The sequence below is a fragment of the Zootoca vivipara genome, chromosome 14 (assembly GCF_965207765.1).
Source record: "Zootoca vivipara chromosome 14, rZooViv2.hap1.1, whole genome shotgun sequence".
Taxonomy (NCBI): Eukaryota; Metazoa; Chordata; class Lepidosauria; order Squamata; family Lacertidae; genus Zootoca; species Zootoca vivipara.
The window spans coordinates 7,327,431-7,348,279 of NC_142597.1; positions in this window are offsets into that span (position 1 = coordinate 7,327,431).

A 20,849-nucleotide genomic window follows, 5' to 3' on the forward strand; every position below is an offset into this window, starting at 1 on the left:
GTGTCTTCCACCAGAGGTGCTACCTAGCACCCCATACCCCCTGAATATGTCTAATCCTCTTGGTGGACATAACTATAACTTGTTGGAGCAAATTCTATAGTTTAACTGTGCCCTGTGCCCTACAGCACTCTTGAGCATTGCATCTTCCACTCATGGTCAGTGGGGCTTGTGTAGGAAAGCTGCTCAGCAGATTGTTAGACAAAGGCTGAAGTTTTAACGATAATTATAATGCTGCCATTGTTATTCCCCTGGTGTCTCTCCTTGTCCCTTTGTTTCCCCCACACCAAAAGGAAAGTGACAGTTTCCTTCAATCTGGAGCTATCTCTCTGCAAAGCAAATCCTCTACCACTAGGTTACAGCCCTTCCCCCTCAAGAGGGAATAGATGTGTGTTGGGGCTGATCCATCAGACCTCTTCTTATCTTCTCAAAGTTCACAACTTTTTTTTTTCTATTTCTGGCTACAGTATGATTGGAAAGCATTCACGACAAATTACGCCTGGGACAAAAGGATTGGGGGATGGGGGAATATCAGAACCAAGGAATGAAATCGACATTTTAACATCTATTTAACATCTTTCTTTGAGATGATTGACGAGATGGACTTAATAGATACGTGGAGACTCAAGAATCCACTGGAAAAAGAGCAAACTTTTTTCTCCCAATCTAATTATTACTGGAGTAGATTAGATTATATTTGGATTACAAAAGAACTGGCGCCAAGAATTCATAAAGCGGAAATCTGCCCAAAGACTTGCTCTGATCATAATGCCGTATTTCTGGACTTAAAATTGGTCGAACAGGGTTCTTTCAGATGGAGGATGAATGATTCGTTGTTGAGAAATGAACAGATTTTAAAGAATGCCCAGAAGTCGCTGAAAGACTATTTTGAGATAAATTTGAATACCTCTTTGGAAAAAAGAGTAGTTTGGGATGCAAGTAAAGCAGTTATGAGAGGCTTTCTGATTCAGCAGAACGCAAAGAGGAAGAAGGAACAAAATGAGAAAAAGAACAGCATCCTGGATCAGCTAAAAGAGAAAGAGAAGAAATTGAGAGCCAAACCTAAAAGTGAACGAATACAGAAGGAAATTAAAGCATTGCAGGCCCAGTATGCAATTTTGATAAATCAGGAAATAGAATGGAAAATTAAATGGATGAAACAGAGGACTTTTGAATCTGCAAATAAATGTGGTAAATTACTTGCCTGGCAATTAAAAAAGAGACAGAAACAAAATACAATAACAAATTTATTCCAAGATGAGAGAAATATAGAGAACCCTGCAGAGATTAGAAAATGTTTTCAGAAGTATTATAAACAGTTATATAAGAAAGAAAAAGAGAATTTGGAAAAGATGGAGCAGTTTTTGGATAGAAATGGATTGCAAAAAATTCCAGAGGATAAAACCACCCTACTTAACCACCAGATAACGATACAAGAAGTGGAAAATGCAATAAACCAGATGCAACTTGGGAAAGCTCCTGGACCGGATGGACTAACAGCTAAATATTATAAAACCTTAAAGGAATGGCTGATACGACCATTGACAGATTTGTGCAACGAGATTCTGAGGGGAGGGGGGGCACCGGACTCCTGGAAAGAAGCATTTATTACTCTGATACCAGAATCAGAAATGGATAAAACACAACTTAAGAACTACCGCCCCATCTCTTTACTAAATGTGGATTACAAAATCTTTGCAAATATATTGGCTTCAAGATTAAAAATGGTGTTAGGAGAGCTAATACATCATGATCAGGCCGGCTTTCCGCCGGGCAGACATATGAAGGACAATATTAGAAATGTAATTGATATTTTGGAGTATTTACAAGAGAAAATTAACAAAAAAGCTATGTTAATTTTCATCAATGCGGAGAAAGCATTCGATAATATTTCTTGGGCCTTCATGAAGAAGAATTTGGAAAGGATGGGGGTGGGAAGAGGATATATGAATGCGATAAATGCAATTTATACAGAGCAGAAAGCTAAAATTATTGTAAATAGTGTGGTATCAGAAGAAATAAGAATTGAAAAAGGAACCAGACAGGGGTGCCCCCTATCACCCCTCTTGTTTATATCGGTCATGGAAGTGCTCTTGTCAATGATAAGAAAGGAAGAATTGATTAAAGGAGTGGGAGTGGGGAGGAAACAATTCAAGTTAAAAGCCTTTGCGGACGATCTAGTTTTAACTTTGCAAGACCCAGAAACCAGTGCGACTAACGCACTGAATTTAATTCAAGAGTATGGCAGTGTTGCAGGCTTTAAACTGAATAAGAGTAAAACCAAAGTATTAGATAAGAACCTGACACCGGATGAGAAAAAGAATCTGGAGGAGGCCACTGGCCTAAAGTTTGTGAAAAAGGTGAAATACCTAGGGGTGAATTTAACTGCGAAAAATTTGGATTTGTATAAAAATAATTATGTTAAAGTTTGGAATGAGATTAAGAGAGATGTAGAAAGATGGTCTGATTTAAAATTGTCCTTGTCAGGAAGAATTTCAGTTGTGAAAATGAATGTATTGCCAAGAATGTTATTTTTGTTTCAAACGTTGCCAATTATAGATAAGGTGGAATGTTTTAAAGAGTGGCAAAAGGTTTTATCCAAGTTTATATGGCAAGGGAAAAAACCGAGAATTAAATATAAATTGCTGACAGACAGTAAGGAGAGAGGAGGCTTTTCCCTGCCAGATCTTGGGATTTACTATGAAGCTGCCGCTTTTTGCTGGTTGAAAGATTGGTGTTTATTAGAGAATACAAATGTTTTAGATCTGGAAGGATACAATAATGCTTTTGGATGGCATGCTTATTTATGGTATGACAAGGTCAGGAATCATAAAGGTTTTAAAAATCATGTAATTAGGAAATCATTGTTAAAGGTCTGGATTAAATATAAAGATTTATTAGAGAGGAGGACACCCCTGTGGATTTCACCGTTGGAAGCGAAGGCCCATAAAAAATTGACTACGGAGGCCAGATGGCCCAAGTATAGAGACATTTTGGTGGAGGAAGGAGACCAGCTAAAGTTAAAAACATATGATCAGTTAAGAAGTAAGGTAGATGACTGGCTCCATTACCACCAGATAAATGAGATGTATAAGATAGATAAGAAAAATGGTTTTTCACAGGAAAAATCCAAGCTGGAGACAGAACTGCTAGACCCAAAGACAAAGAATCTTTCCAGAATGTACAATCTATTGTTGCAGTGGCATACGAAAGATGAGCAGACAAAAAAGGTAATGATAGATTGGGCAAAAGATGTGGGACATAATATTATGATGGAAGATTGGGAAAGGTTATGGAAAAAGAACATGAAATTCACTGCATGCACGGTTTTAAGAGAAAATATGATGAAAATGATGTATAGATGGTACTTGACCCCAGTAAAACTTGCTAAGATGTACCATAACCAGGATAATAAATGCTGGAAATGTAAAGAGGCAATAGGAACATTTTATCATATGTGGTGGACGTGCCCATTAGTAAAGGACTTCTGGGAAAAGATTTATAATGAACTGAAAAGAGTTTTTAAGAATACGTTTCTTAAGAAACCAGAGTCCTTCCTTCTGGCATAATGGGAAGAGAATTACCTAATAAAGATTGGAATTTGTTTCTGTATGCCACAACTGCTGTGAGAGTATTACTAGCAAAGTACTGGAAGACACCTGGGTTACCTACAGTGGAGGAATGGCAGATGAAAATGTTGGACTATATGGAACTTGCTGACCTGACCGGGAAGCTACGCGACTGGGGAGAAGAGAAGATGCAAGAAGATTGGAAGAAATTTAGAACATATTACAAGAAGTATTGTAGAATTGACATTTGAGGGAGATTTTAAGCAACTATATAGGCTGTGGATTATGAAATAAGAGACTTAAAAAGTGGTACCTATAAAGTGGGAGTGGTATTGGAACCGTTAAGAAGGGCACTCGAGGAGGTCCATTAAGGAACTATGAAATATACAAATATGAAGTTTTAACTTGATATTTTTTTTCTTCTGTTAATTGTTATTTCTTTTTTTCTTTTTTTTCTGTGTTCGTTGTATTTCTTTTTTGCTGTTTTTTATGTTATATACTGGATGTGGTTATATATAATTGGAAGTATGATTGTCATGATTGTTTTTTTCCTATAACTTGAAAAATTTAATAAAAAATATATATAAAAAAATATAGCAATCAGTCTTTTGGTATATCGCTTTTCAAATTGTAGCATCTTCCCCCCACTGCTGCCGCCACCCAAAATGTAGCTGTGCACACTGGCAAATACACAACTGAGATGTTCTAAGAATAAAACACTGCAAGCACAGGGGTAAATTTGAAATGGAGCCATCAAACCTGATCACACCCTGGATGCTTTCTGCTTCAAATGGATTTTGATTGTGTGTCATATATTTACAGGACATGTCAGACATTTATTATACTTTGTCACTCAGCATCTGCCAGGTGCCACTTAGATCTTTTTGTGGATAACACATTTATTGCCAGCTTCTTGCCTTCATTTCCATAAGCTTTTTCAGTTGGCATAATCTATTGCAAATGTCAGCAACACAAATGTCAGTAACACAAATACAAATTATCTGGGGCAGTCTCATTATTCATCTGACAGCTATTTTTGTGAATTATAAAGGGGAGGGAGGGAGGGAGTTATCAGTTACCAAAAAGAAAAGAAAATTCTAGAACTCAAATGTATTTACTCAAGAGGTGGGCTTGCATCAACATGACATTTCTGTTGCTGACTTTTATTGGGGGTTTATATCCCCCCCCCATGTACCAACCCTGAAGTGCCAGATGTTTACATTTCCGTGTGATGTTACAAAAACAGCCGGTAGCTTATGAACAAATGTGCTGTCGTCACAAACAATGTCACCCATGGCCATGCAACCTTAGTTTGAGAAACTGTTGATTTACCACTGCCACAAATTCCATAACAAGCAGGGATCATTCCCTGCCTTTATAAGGGATTGAGAGATAATGAAAATTTCCCAGGGGTCGCTATTCCACCCATGTGGTCACTGGAGCAGGGGTGGGGAACAGTGCAATGGCTGACCTTTTATCTAAATAAATTCAATAACATTTCTATCACAGAAACCTAGCTGCCTTCTACTGAGTCAGACTAATGTTCAATGTAGCTTACACTGACCAGCCACAGTTCTCTAGGGCTGGGGTCAGCAACCTTTTTCAACCGTGGGCCTGAAACGGCTGTCCGTCAGACCATGTGGTGGGCCAGAATATATTTGGGGGGGAATGAATGAATTCCTGTGCCCCACAAATAACCTAGAGATGCGTTTTAAATAAAAGGACACATTCTACTCATGTAAAAACACCAGGCAGGCCCCACAAATAACCCAGAGATGCATTTTAAATAAAAGGAAATGTCTACTCATGTAAAAACCCGTTGATTCCCGGACCGCCCGCAGGCCGGATTTAGAAGGCAATTGGGCTGCATCTGGCCCCCGGGCCTTAGGTTGCCTACCCCTGCTCTAGGGTTTCAGTTGGGGAATATTCCCAGCCCTACCTAGAGATGTTGGGGATTAAACCTGAGGCCATCCGCACACAAAGCTGACACTATGTGTGTATAATCACAGCAACAACCAGGAACATACCACTGCTGCACTGCCATCAGCAACCCTATCACTTTTCATGAGTTGGAGAGGAAATATTTGAAGTAGGCAACCTGGAAAAGTTTAGAAGCTTGGAAAATTGGCCCTACCAGGAAGTGTCTCCTGATCTGCTGTTACTGCACCCTCAGTCCTCATTGTGCCGTTTTGTTCCCTGCCTCTTAGAGATTTCTTTCCCTAAAGGTTGTTTGGATTTCTGTTGAAATCTCCTTCTTATGCATGGGCGGTGCGGTTTTGGCTATGTAAGGATTAGCTAGGAATGTAAAGGTAAAGGTCCATTAGGTCCAGTCACGGATGACTCTGGGGTTGCAGCACTCATCTCGCTCTTTAGGCCGAGGGAGCCGGCGTTTGTCTGCAGACAGCTTCCGGGTCATGTGGCCAGCATGACTAAGCCGCTTCTGGCAAACCAGAGCAGTGCACAGAAATGCCGTTTACCTTCCCGCTGTAGCGGTACCTATTTATCTACTTGCACTTTGATGTCTTTTCAAACTGCTAGGTGGGCAGGAGCTGGGACCAAACAATGGCAGCTCACCCCGTCGTGGGGATTCGAACCTCCAACCTTCTGATCGGCAAGCTTTAGGCTCTGTGGTTTAGACCACAGTACCACCTGCATCCCTAGCTAGGAATGTAAGAACGCCTAATTTTCCATTCCAATCTGTTGCGTGCATAACAGTTTCCGTTCTGTTGCAGTTCATCTTCTGCCCAAAACTATATTATTCTTGCTGTATATTGTGATGTATTTACAGAACTTAATGGTGGGGGGCAGGGTATAATCAATTTCATCTCATTTGTGGACTGATAGCAACGACTCCAGTGAACACTGATCTTTCACATATTCACTAGATTAGTTTCCATTGTGAACATGGGACAAATAAACCACCACTGGCAATTTCTGCTGCCTTTTCTGTTTTCACTGGAATTGTCAGGCATCCCTACTCATGGCTGAACTTTGATAATGGAAGGAATTCTACTCAGCTCTTTAGCTCACCAAAGGAGAATCTTGAGATTGTCATCAAGGAACAATACTGATGAAAGGACACAAACAACAACTTGCAACTTAGCTCTCTTCTCTTCCATTTCTCAAATTCCCTTTCTCACCAGTTGCTATGTGTTTTGGCATTTTCTCTTTCAACACTTTGCAAAGTGTTTCCTGTCCAAAACATTCACACCTCAGTTTCCTGAAGCGCAACTTCTCCAGTTTGCCACTCCTCGCAGGATCTGCTAATAGTTTATGCGTGCATTGTCAAGGGTACCATAGAACTAACATCTTCCACAATGGAATGGACATGGAACCTCTTGTCTTTCCTAGCAACATTAATAAAGCTTCCACTAGAGTGGCACTGCCACCTCTTTCTTTCTTTCTCTTTCTCTCCGACATTCTCAGTTTCACAGTTTGGGGAAATGTTTTGACAAGTCCTTTATTACTTTTGCACATGGTCCTCTGATTCTATTTCTGTTTCTTGCTCCCCACCACCAGTGTGCTTTACTTCTGTGTTTTTTCTTGATTGTTGGAACATTTTTCCTTTACCCTTTGGTCTGTCAAAATATTCAGGCTGCTCGTACAGATAGAAGAGGAATCCCTTTTAAGTGGAGTTATACAAGGAATCTGCCTGTTCAAACTAGATCTAGCTTCGTCCACATCAGATCAGCTCTTGCATCGAGTGCCTGCTTGTGTCTAAGTTTCTCATGCATTGATTCTTGAATATATTTTTTGCCAGATTGCCAGATTTTTGTTTAAGAAATATGCACATATGCAAAAAGCATATTGTGTGTGGGTGCGCGTGCATGTGCGTACATGCATGCGCACATGTGTATCTGGTCCTGTTAGCCCTGGAGGGCCGAGTTTGCCTATGTCTCAGATAGATTAAATGCTGAGATTATGACTGGCCCAAGGTCATCCACAGAACTTCACATATGAGAGGGAAACTGAACCCTGTACTCCCTGGAACTAGTTTGACAACTACACAATGCTATTTTGAATCTTGAACCTTATGCATGCAAACCACATGTTTAGTGGTCTTTGCCCCAAATCAGAATCTGCCATGAGCTGAACAGAAATCATTAGACTGACTACATGGCTTTCTAATATCAGGGTAGGAGTTCATGCCTTCTCTTGTGCAAGAAGAACAAAGGTATTTATTTTGAGTGCAGGGAAGTCAGCAGAGATTATCTTGGGTGCCTTCAGTGGTTCCGTGACTATTTTGTGTGTATTTGGAGTTGCGTGTGGAGACCTTTTAACCACCCCCCGAAATAAATTCAGACAAGACTCAAATTTTAGGTTTGGTTTTTGGCAGAATTCAGGCCACAACTTTATTGATTACAATCAAGTGAGTGGTTGCATAGGCTCTGGTTCGACTAGCTCCCTGCACCCTTGGAGTGCTGACCCTGGGCACCAACCATAGGTCAGCCTCGGGTGAAAACCTGGGACAGACGGCAAGCAGGGGGGTCTGCTAGGCCTCCATCCAGGTCAGGGCTTTCTCTGTGGTCAGCCCTAAACTGTGGAACTCACTCCCCATGTTGCACGCACTATCTTATTATCAGCTGTAATTTTAAGTAAACTCTCTCCTAGTGCTCTGGTGCCTCCGCTGTCATATGAATAGTCAAGGCGAGAAATCAATAAAAGCAAAAGCAAACAGACAAGAGGACTGACAAATGGTGGCATTTTACGAACTCACAGTGTTGTTTACTAAGTGCATGGCTTAAACCCTTTCTTCCAGAGAAACAATAAAGTATCCCCGAGATCTCCATTGTGAATCCACACACGCAGACATGCACGCACTTTCCCTTGGCAGATGCACTCGGGAGCTCTGCATCCCTTGCAGAAGGAGGCATTTGTCACTATTACTGTTATTGACATCAATTAGTCCCTTACTGCATTTTCTGAGATTGATGACATGCAATAAATTCATATACTTGACTAACCCTCTCAAATCACGATTCCTTTGAATATTTATACCTGAGGTGTGTTGAAGAAATCACTGTATCTACAAACCAAACCGTATGTTTGTTAGAAAAGCCAATGCAGGCTTCATCAGGTCCGGGTTCAGGTCTCTAAGGTGCTACTGGAAGGATTTTTTAATATTTTGTTTGAACTACTAAAGTCCAGGATACCTTGAGGACCGCCTGAGCCCTCATATCCCAGCCTCGCCACTGAGATCATCTGGAGGAGTGCTGTAAGTTGTCCCCTGTGTTCAGTGACCTGACGGGTTTCAAACAGAAGTCAACCATTTAGTGTTTAGAGATTTGGCAGGCATCCTCACTTTTTGACTTCCAGGCATCTCTTGAATAGTTTTTTATGATGACATCCCAAAACTTTTATTGAGTGGACAATCATTTCAATAATTGTTCGGCACTGTTTTCTTGAAAAATGTTTTTGTACTGGTGTCCATCACCCTGATCTTCTATGAGAGGGAGTTGGGAGATATATAAACACTTTTATAAATAAATAAAGTATAGAAAACATTCAATTAAACTATGTACCAATTAGAAAAGTTAAATATGTCATCTAGCTATAGAATGTTTAGGCATCTTTGATTTCAATGAGAGGAACCTAAGTATCTGCTTAACAAATAAAATGAATGGGGATTACAAGTTTTGTGGGTGCCAATCACAAAACATTTATCATGTGTGATGTACACACCCATGGCATCCATTTTATGTGTGATGTAAAGGTAAAGGTAAAGGGACCCCTGACCATTAGGTCCAGTCGTGACCGACTCTGTGGTTGCGTGCTCATCTCGCATTATTGGCCGAGGGAGCCGGCATACAGCTTCCAGGTCATGTGGCCAGCATGACAAAGCCGCTTCTGGCGAACCAGAGCAGCACACGGAAACGCCGTTTACCTTCCCGCTGTAGCGGTTCCTATTTATCTACTTGCACTTTGACGTGCTTTCAAACTGCTAGGTTGGCAGGAGCTGGGACCGAGCAACGGGAGCTCACCCCATCGCAGGGATTCGAACCACTGACCTTCTGATCAGCAAGCCCTAGGCTCTGTGGTTTAACCCACAGTGCCACCTGTGTCCCACCTGTGTGATGTAGCAGACCAGAAAATGGATGCCATGGGTGTGTAGCATAACACAAAAGTGTCGTCACATCTAAAAGAGCAGAAAAATAGGCAGGACAACTAAATGGTTCAGGCATGCCATCATCCACCCCAATTGCTGGGGGAGGGGCACTAACAGCCACTGTCAAGCTCAGAGAATCACCTCTTTTTCCTCAGTATTTATCCTCTGTTCCAAGTGAAAAGAAAGTTGGGCATACAGTCCTGACATCCAGTAAAATGTGGGCATGTTTAGATGGAGGGGGGGTCTTTGCAGGGGTGGCTGAGCCAGTGCAGAATGGAACTTCACCGGAAGTGTAAGTTGTCCCTTTTGCATTGTGAATTTCGAGGAGAAATAATTTACTGAGATGTTTTGCAGGCAATACAGGTGGTATTTGCGGGGGCACACTGACGCCTGTATGCGCCATGTAGGCAAACCTTGTTTTAAATAGTTATATTTCAGGTTTGAGTAACACTTTCCAATGATTCTTAGCAATATTATATAAAAGTCAATTTGGAATGTATCTTTTATTTCTCCAAAAACTTTTATTCATTTTATTCATAATACAGCAAAAACAAAAGCAAAACAAATACATCACGAAACAAAAATCATAGACAATACACAAAAAAGAAGAAAAAGAATAACAAAAGAAACATTTAACAAAATACAGACAAACACATCAATACTTTTTACCCCTCATTTTTACTTAACATTGTTTTAAGGACTTCCTCGAATCTCACCCTTCTGATTCCCAGCTTTATGAAGCTTGAGCCAAGGTGAGTTGGCTTTAACACTGCTTTTAAACTGGCAGGTTTTTTGATGGGGAGGATTTGTCTGAGACCCGCAAAAGTACCCCGTGTTGCCTTATGAAGCATTTCAACTTTCGACCCTCCTGTGAGATGCCCCCTGCCGACTTGGAAAGATTCTTCGATTTTGTATCCAACAATATCGTTTCTAGTTTGGATTTTTCCATTGAAAACCTATTTTTTTATCCTTTTTAAACACCTCATTAATTTGGTAATATTGAAACCAATCATCGACATTGTCTTTCATCTGCTCATATGTTCTTATCTTAAATTGAGCTCCTTCTTGTACGATAATATCTTTATATTTCAACCACTTGGCTTCCATATTTAATCTTTTCTGAACCTTAGCGTCTAACGGCATGGGCGTAGGCAGGGGGCAGGAGGGGGCAATTGCCCCCCCCCAGAAGCAGGGCCGCTGGCCAGCCTGCCCTGCTGCCTGCCCGGTGCCGTCTCCCTTCTCCCTGGCTGGCTGTGGAGCGGGCAGAGGGAAAGCCAAGCAACCGCTTTGCGCGGCTCTGGGGCTTTCCCTCCACCTTCCCTGGCGATTGCAGAGGGGGAGGAGGGGATCGGAGCAGCCCGATTTCGGGCTGATCCTGGCTCCCCCTCGCCCCTGCCGATCGCGGAGGGGGAGGAGGGAGTCGGAGCAGCCCAAAATTGGGCTGATCCTGGCTCCCCCTCACCCCTGCCGATCGCGGAGGGGGAGGAGGGGATCGGAGCAGCCCGAAATCGGGCTGATCCTGGCTCCCCCTCACCCCTGCCAATCGCGGAGGGGGAGGAGGGGATCGGAGCAGCCCGAAATTGGGCTGATCCTGGCTCCCCCTCACCCCTGCCGATGATGAATGTGCACCCAGGCCCCGCTCTTGAGCATTTGCCTAAAAATGTGCATGCCAGACATGAAGGGCGCCCTTAAACTAATACTGTAGTACTTCAAGTTGTCTGCTGTTTTCTCTCCTGCTTCCTTACCACCCTGTGCTCTGTGTCTGAGATGGGCTACCAGATCACACTACTCCCAGAGGCAATCAAAATATTCCTGGCAGCATGGAGCAGATGAAAAACAGAGGGATCCTAAGGAACGCCCCCCCCCCTCCACACACACATGCAAATAAAATTTCTACTCAGCAATTTTGAAAGGCAACTTTACAAGCCCACACTGCATATAGCAGGGAAGAAGGGTGCTGCAAACTCATAAGGAGTAAGAAATTGTGGAAGGAGCAGGCTTATAAAACCAGGCTCCTCCCCCCCCTTCCCTATTGGTGATCAGGCCTCACATGACCTCACCTCCCTTTCCTTGGCAGCAGCTAAGGCTCCTGTGTCATCTTTGGAAGGAGGGGCAGTGAGGGCAAAAGTGCACCTTCCATAGGCAGGGGGGGGGTTAACATTTTGAGAGTGATGTGTGAATGTGTGCTTGTGCAGTGCTTGTTGTGGGGTGCTTGCAAATGTGTCAGTTGCAGGATGTGTGCAGTTGTAGCTGTGTGGGGTGGTTGGGTGTTTGGGAGGAATATTTAAAATATCCCGCCATGGTCTGCACAATTTTTGCTGAAGGTCTAGTACAATTTTCATACACATAGGCATTGGCAAGGTGTTTGATCATGTGGAGATAATGTATGCAGTTACATTACAACATATATAGAGGCTACATTTAGACGTTTAAAGAAATGTGGGTGTCAGGAGCTGGAAAAAGGAGTCCTGATTCAACCACTCTCACCATCCATGCTACAAAATGCACCACATATTTGTGACTGCACAATCTGAAAATCTAGGTTCAGATTGCCATTTTGCTTTTTTTGCAAATATTTGTGCCGTATAGATTATATTTCAGAACCTTACATTAATTTTGGTTTTCATTAGTGTGTAAGCAGCAACTTTTTATTAATTGCTAGCTAACATCAAACTCTGAAGTTGCTTTGATAAGCAGTATTTCAAACCTGCTCCTTTGCTTTCTGATCCCTGGCAAAACCTTCAATGAGTAAGATTTAATTACACATATGCAGAAAACTTTTAGATATCTTTTATCTTGAAAGAAACAGGACTGGTCAAATACATAAAAGACATTTGCCATCATGTATGATGTGCCATCAAGAAGAATGGGAAGAGAATGTGCAAACAGCCTGCAGAGGTGCAGTCAACATCTTAGGCAGTGTGGGACCTACTGGGGGAGGGGGTGCAATACATATAGATAAAGATTAATTTCCATCAGTCATTGGCTTTTGCAAGTAAAATAGATAAAATTCCATAGCTAAATTAAAGCACCAGTCATTGCAGTTTGTATACAAAATAGAAACATGAGGTTGTATTTAATGGTAGCCCTACTCAGAGTGGATGCTTTGAAATAAAATGCCATGGCTAACTTAGGTCCATTAATTTTTGTAGGTCTTTGCTGGTTAAAATTTAGTTGTATACAACCCATAAGAACACCACTAAGCGTATAAAATTACCTGTCCCGATTAAAATTTGAAAATTATACAATTTGAAACTCAGTGCATTGTTGTAACCCTTATTTTAATGCCAGTTCCCAATAATTTTGCAGTCTTCACTGTCACCAGCACATCTTGATCCACAAGGGGGGTCACATAATAATTGGTTGAACATCCTGACTGAGACAGTAATACGGTAACAGTGTGATGAACTCTTTATGTAAATCTCTGTTCAAGAGCAAGGGACTCAGGTGGCTCTGTGGGTTAAACCACTGAGCCTAGGGCTTGCTGATCAGAAGCTCAGCGGTTCGAATCCCTGTGGCGGGGTGAGCTCCCGTTGCTCGGTCCCAGCTCCTGCCAACCTAGCAGTTCGAAAGCACATCAAAAATGCAAGTAGATAAATAGGAACCGCTACAGCGGGAAGGTAAACAGTGTTTCCGTGTGCTGCTCTGGTTCGCCAGAAGTGGCTTTGTCATGCTGGCCACATGACCTGGAAACTAGACGCCGGCTCCCTTGGCCAATAATGCGAGATGAGCGCGCAACCCCAGAGTCGGTCATGACTGGACCTAATGGTCAGGGGTCCCTTTACCTTTACCTTTACCTGTTCAAGAGCACAACAACAGTACATGAACCACAGTTGCAAGGCTGCTGTCTCCACTTGGACATATCCTGTTTTGTAATAAGATTTTTCTTTTTTTCTTTTAATGGCCCTCAAGTACTGCTGAACGAAGCTCATCAGTCAGGCACTCAAAAAACCTCCTCTGTATTTGGGGGAGGCTAGTTCCCGTAGATAAGATGCCACCACTGTATTGAAAGAGCTAGTTGGAAAACAACCGTACCAGGGACTCAATTTTATCACTGCAGGCAGGTTGTTTTCCTGTTCAATATCAAACAGGCATTGCCTCGATACAGCTTTTGCTTTGTTAAGACATAAATTTAATAACTGCTGTGGTGAAAAGCAAAAAATGCATAACCTTAGATTAATGGCTTTCATCCAACTGCTTTCATGTGAATCAAGGAAAACTTTTAAAAAGCAAGCCTGTAGGAGCTAAATTCAGTTAGAGCCAATAGTTAAATGTCCTCAGCTAGATCTGCGAGAAAATGGGAGGGAGTCCAGATTTGAATTGTAAAGTGGCATTTGAAACACAACCCGGCATAGAGAAAAATTGTCTAAGGAATTTAGATTGCACAATTTCCAGAGGGTTGAAACTGGCATCAATCCAAATCTGGATCCCAAAAATGACTGAGGTATAGGTTTATCCTTCAAAACTTAAAACACAACAGGAATAAAATTGTGAGCTTTTGTTTGGAAAAAAATGCACCAACATAGCTTTTTCTACCATGTACAGTGGTACCTCGGTTTAAGTACACAATTGGTTCCGGAAGTCTGTACTTAACCTGAAGTGAACTTTCCCATTGAAAGTAATGGAAAGTGGATTAATCTGTTCCAGATGATCCGCGGAGTACTTAAAATGAAGCATACTTAACCTGAAGCGAACTTTCCCACTGAAAGTAATGGAAAGTGGATTAATCCATTCCAGACAGGTCCACGGACTACTTAAACTGAAAGTACTCAAACCGAAGCACACTTAAACCGAGGTATGACTGTATTCCTGTTGAGTGGACCATGTCCCAGAAGATTGAAAAGCCATGCCCAAATATGTAAAAATGTACCTGTTCAATAAGCTGTTTATTCCGCCCGCCCCCCAAAAGGAGGTCTGTATCATTTTTTAAAAAACACCATTACCTTGGTTTTGCTTTGGTTCACCTTAAGGTGTGCTTTTTGACAATGTCCAGGAAATGCCCTCAACAATCTAGTCCAGGCATCCCCAAACTTCGGCCCTCCAGATGTTTTGGACTACATTTCCCATCATTCCTGACCACTGGTCCTGTTAGCTAGGGATCATGGGAGTTGTAGGCCAAAACATCTGGAGGGCCGCAGTTTGGGGATGCCTGATCTAGTCAGACCCACTTTTGTCTGAGACAGAATTACAGCATCATTTGCATACAATAAAAATGGTGTATGGGGGGGGGGCACCTAGGGAGCATGAAAAGTTGGTGATAATAGAAACTCAATTCATAAATGTGATTTATATATAAACTGAACAGGATAGAAACCATGATGCAATTTTGCTCAGTTCCTTTGGTAGGTAGTTCAGGATCTGTAAGATATCCCAGAGTGGTGTACATACAATCAGTTCTAACAAGCAACCCCTGCCCCAACACATACAATCTAAAAGGCACGACACAGAAGGGAAAATGGGCAGTGAGGGAAGTGGGGGGGGGCGGGACGACGAATCAAACACAGGCACTGATTCCTAAAGTGAATGGCTAGCTGTAATGGAAACAGCTCAAGACTGGTAAGCAACTGTTGGACCTGGCATTTCAGCAGATCTGATGGAATGAGTCCTGCTTCCCATATCTTGCAATTGCAAGTGATGACAGTTGAGGGTGAATATGGCCATTTGGGTTTCTGATCTCTGTCAGCATTTTAGGGTGAATTTCTCCTTATATACATGTTGTGGCATTTAATTTTGCCAAAAACACCATTCTTTTTTTGCAAAGCAAACAATAATGCATTTGTGTATGTTGTTTTCACTAATATTTGCATTTAATGCACACTTTAACCCCCCCCTATATGCATTTTGGTACACATTACTGGGCTGGAGAAATGCACTGCAAAATTTGGAGAAGTGTGAATTTAGGGTGGTTGTGTTTTCGTTTGCTCACTGTTCTCCTTTAAATATTAACTGAATCTAATTCTCCCCCAGCCCCATTTGAGGCTTAATGGAGCTGGCCTTTCAGCAGAGTTGGTGGATTGAACCCTGCTTCTCTTATTTTCCTTGTTAAAAATCCCATTACTCATATTTATGACCTACATTCATTATTATTTTTTTAAAAAATACTTGGTTGTTGTTTTTTGCCAACACATATGGACATTCTGGGGAATTTTTGGGCATTCAGAGGGTGGAATTGTCACCACGAGGAGGCAGCCACCAAGAGGGTTTTGGTTACTGGTCAGAAAAGGTAAGCCCCCCCCCCTAACCTCCAAATAAATGACAAGCTGTTATGAATAGCATTATAAAGATGAACCCCATTTGTTGCCAATAGCATTCACTTCATAACAAATGAAAATTGAGCCAAATAGACCCATTTGGTTCAATTTCTCATTTGTTCCAGACAATTAAAATCAATTACACATACAAAAATCGTTCAAATAATTACATGTATAAAAACAATTTCAAATCCAATACAGATGATGTCTGGGATTTTAAAAAATCCACTTAGAAGGCTTGTTGAAAGACGAAAGTCTTCTACAGATGCCAAAGAGACAATAGAAATGGAGCCTGCCTGATATTTATCAGGTGGGGGTTCCAAAGGGCAGGTGCTGTGATTCCACCATTGTGTGTCATGGACCTCCTGAGAAGATGGCATCTGTAGGATGCCCCCTCCTTCAGAACATAGTGATCAGTTGGCTATATGAGATAATCTTTTAGGCATCCCAATCCCAAACAAGACAGCTGGGAGAGGGGCAGCTGTGTAAGAGTCAGAAAGAAAGAGGTGTGGGATGAGGTTTCAGCCTCAGCGGCAAGTCAGGTTTTTTTATTATTGTTTTCAAAGGGGGCATTGACAAAGGCTTTGTATTACAAAATAAACCCTGTGATGTGAAGAGACCTCATCAGGCAGAACATGAACTGTTTTGGGGTTTTGATGGCTCCTTAGGAGGTGTCATTGGGAAGAGGAAACCTGAGTTTGAAATGGGGGATTTGGTGTTTGAGCTGTGGGTGGGATGAGGGTGGCCTTGAACTTGACACATATTTTGTTTTCCGCAATAGTAAGTGTGGCGATCACACAGGGACCCCCGGATGTTTCACGGTCAATTGATCCCTGTGCCACCACGGTAACTCGCTGCCACCAACCAGGTCCTACCTGGTAATCACTGAGTTCAGCCAGGGTTGTTAAAGTGAACACAAACTTCAGTTTATTTCTTACAAATATAACAAGCATATGGTTTCAAAGATGGTGTTCAGTCAATATTAACTTAGTTCCTATACCTTCCTATACCTCAAGTTCACAATTCAACCAACCTTCTCCCAGTTCTCAACCAGAACTGCCTAGGTCCTTATCTGTACCTTTCAGATGCTGACTGTCACTGACTCAGATATACTTTCTCACTTAAACCAACCCACAGACTCCCTTCAGCTCAACAACCACAACTCTCTCTTCTCATCTCTTATCTTATCTTATCTCTTCTCTCATCTCCTCATCTCTTCATCTAAATCTCAACTCCCCCCCAGGGCTTGTCTTATACTCTCATTGACTCCGCCCCCGGGTTCTCATTTACATTTAACCATTTCACACACATACTGGGGATGACATCACTCTCTTCATAGGCAAACGCCACAGTAAGTAATTATATAAAAAGAAGCAAAAGGCTATATATTGATGGTATTCTTTCTAATGCCCACCCGCTTACATATAGCCCAAGAGCCACAATAAGAAGATATCAGGTTTCAAAGGCACTTCTCCTCCAATAATTTCCTTAAGATTTTATAACAGAGAAATATTTCTTTCTCCTTGTGGATTGAAGAGCAGCTTGGTATGTGGGCACACATGCAGGGGGAGGTGTTGAAAGGAGAATTGACAAGAACAGAAAGGGTTAAGCAGCCTCTCTTTCTACAGATGCTTTGATTTCAACATACCATGGCTGTTTTCTATTTAAAATAATAATAATTGGGAGGAAGGATCATAGAGCTTCTCATCACACAAAACTTGGCTTTAAGTCGCATGCTTCTGATACACTATTTTGAGTCATAAGTATTTATTTATTTAAAAAAACAGAAGTCAGCTTGTCCTCCTCCACCTCCTCCTTCCTTTGCTAGATATAAAAGCTGCATAATGTATAGAAATATGATCAAGAAACATAGGGGGGAAAGGAAAGTACGGTAGCATTTTCCATCTGCTGCAGTTTTCCACACCACTGACCCTTGGTCCTATTTTTAGGCACATCTTTTTGTAAATCTAAACTCACACACTGCTTCCTTTCATCTTCTTTTTATTCTATCCTATCCTCCCATTGCAAACATAGTTTGTCTATTGTCTTCCACCCTCTTCTTTTCTAGAACAAATGGGATCATTAGCCTTCCCTCTGCCTTCTGCCACTAGTGTCATTCTACCAACTTCTTTACAAGGAAACATCTCTCTCTTTCCAATAGCTGCACAGTTCCCACTTGTTTTTTTTTATTTTAAAATGATTCCAGTTGTTGCTATGTGTCTCCAGTAAATGCATTTTAATTCCAGAGAAACCACTTTTTTTAAGGACCATGGGCACATTTGGATTTTTTTGAGCAAGTGCTGCGAGCACCACCTCCTCTGGTCACTTCCTTTCCTTGCCCCCACCCCCAACACTCCCAGATCAACCCCAACCACAGAAAGATAGAGGGAAAGTGTGTGCAAGTACACTTCATTTTTATGAGGGATCTGGGTAAAAGTCGGTTCCAGTAGAATTAATCTGAGCATTCCCACCACAGGTGGGAATATGTGCCTTTAATCCTGCAACCCCTCCAGCATATAGGACTGATCATGGAACCTACTGGATTAACAGAGCTATAGAACTCTTAGGGTACAATTCCGTACACACTTTCCTGAAAACTCAGTTCCACTGAATTGCTCACTGAACTCAGTTGGACTTACTTCTAAAGTGGCATGCATGGAATCAGATTAAGTTCTTGGGAAGGAGAGATCTGACTGCAGCACTAAGTCACCACACTGACCCCCCCCCCCCACTAGATATTTCAGCCTTTGCTATCAAGGCCTAATTCAAGTATACATAAAACAATCAACATATTCTAACCCAATCCTATCTTTTTCAACTTCTCAGTAGCATCAGATGTCCTGTATAACAGGAGTGGAAAAACTCAAGCCAAGAAGCGAAAAGAAGTCTCCCAGAACTCTTTCTCTGATCTTCAGAACTCCCTTCCAGCCACACATCCTCGCCTAAGGCCAAAACAGTCACTGGTCATACTTCACACCTCAGTGTTTTTGCCTGGCTAGAATGTTGCCTTGGACAAAGATAATGCCTCTTGCTTGCCTGATCAGAGGCTACGGAAAGGTGGGCAGGTGTAGAATCTAGCCCACTGTACAAAGGTAAAATTAACATTCATTGCTCTTTCCACTTTTTCCTGTCGCCCTGCCTATCACTGGCATGTGGCCCCTGAATGGTTTCCCAAAACGGAATGTGGTTCTTGGGCTAAAAGGTTGCCCATATCCTCTGTACATATGTACTTATCTGGATGTAAGTCTCACTGAATTCATTACACCTAACTACTGAGTCAGGCTTCCTCAATCTCGGCCCTCCAGATGTTTTTGGCCTACAACTCCCATGATCCCTAGCCAGCAGGACCAGTGGTCAGGGATATGGGATATTGTAGTCTCAAAACATCTGGAGGGCTGAGGTTGAAGAAGCCTGTTCTGAGTAGACATGTGTCAGCTTCCACTGTGAGCCACTATGCTACATCATACCCATCAACAGCAGCCATTTGGAACACCTTTCTCTTGCATGATTTGCAGCCAATATCTCACTCTCCAAAAGATCTTGCACTGCGTCCAAAAAACCCGCTTTTTCTGGGTCTACGATCTCACGCGGGTCACATGACTCATGCAGGATTTCAGCCCTGAAAGATGGTATCCCAGATCTGGGCTGTGTCGCGTTGGAGGGTATGCTACATTATTGTGATATAAGGAGCAGAGGAGTAGATTGCTTATAATGCAAGCAGGAATAGGGGTTTTTTTTAAAGTTTGCTTAACAATAACATTACTATGACTTTGAAAATATGTACAGTTTTTTAAAAAGGGGGGGAACACATTCCTCTCAAACAAATCTTTATTCATCATCATGCCCTCCCTTTGGACAATCCTTTCCCCATTTGTTTCATTAGTAGATGGCCTTTGGAGACAATTAATACACGTAATACCCTCAATGTGCATTTCAATTAGCCATCCATCAGGTCTGGGAAATTGAATCAAGAGGGAAGCAGATGTTTAAAACATCCATAAATGCTCAGCAGGAAATCTACGTATGATCTTGAGATTGGGAATAATAAAGTACCGAGCCTCTTTGGCAGATACAGCTTTGCTAACTCCTCCACACATTTGCATTTCGAGCATCTAACCTTCATGTTCTTATCAAGTGAAGTTCATCCTGGCACACAGGAAACGAGTTCAAAGGACAGAGTCACCTCTGAAGATCTCAGAGTGAACTTAGCTGAGGAACAAGCCTGAACCTCTGTACACAAATGCTAGGTGATGTTGCATCAAAGCAAGGGTTATATCACACTTTCCAGTGCATTTCCCCACATATTTTCCTTCTTACAAAATAAGACAATATAATGAATAATCCAATATCATCATCATCATCATCATCATCATCATCCAATAATCCACAACTGCCAGTAATGGTCATCACTGTTCTCATGGAATCAGAGACCTGGCACCATTAAGTTGCTTAGCACAATCTGAATTACACCGTCTTGCACAACCTATCACAATAGACTGAGATAGGTGAGATCATTGGCCATTTGCTATCAGCTTCTGTCTTTTCTTTTAGCATTTGCTCTCTTCCTCCAAATCTATGGAGGTAGCATTTGCACAAAGGGCTTTTACATGCAGGGAGTGTATTTTACATATTTAGTGAAGTAGCAAGGCACTCCTGGCAGACAACACACTCTTTCCCCCTTGGCATGTTTACATCCCTGTCACCGTTTCCCTGCTGGGTTCATAATAAGTGGAAAGCTACACCATGCTTAGCTGCCAAAAATCTGAAATGGCACCATGCACAGGAGCCAAAATGAATGGCTGGAGGCATGAGATAACATTCAAGGAAGTATTGCTTTGCCTGTTCCAAATGAGATTCATTTCTGGTAGCTATGTGCAATGTGATGCTTGACCTAAGACTTCAATATTTTACACTGCTAAAGTAGAA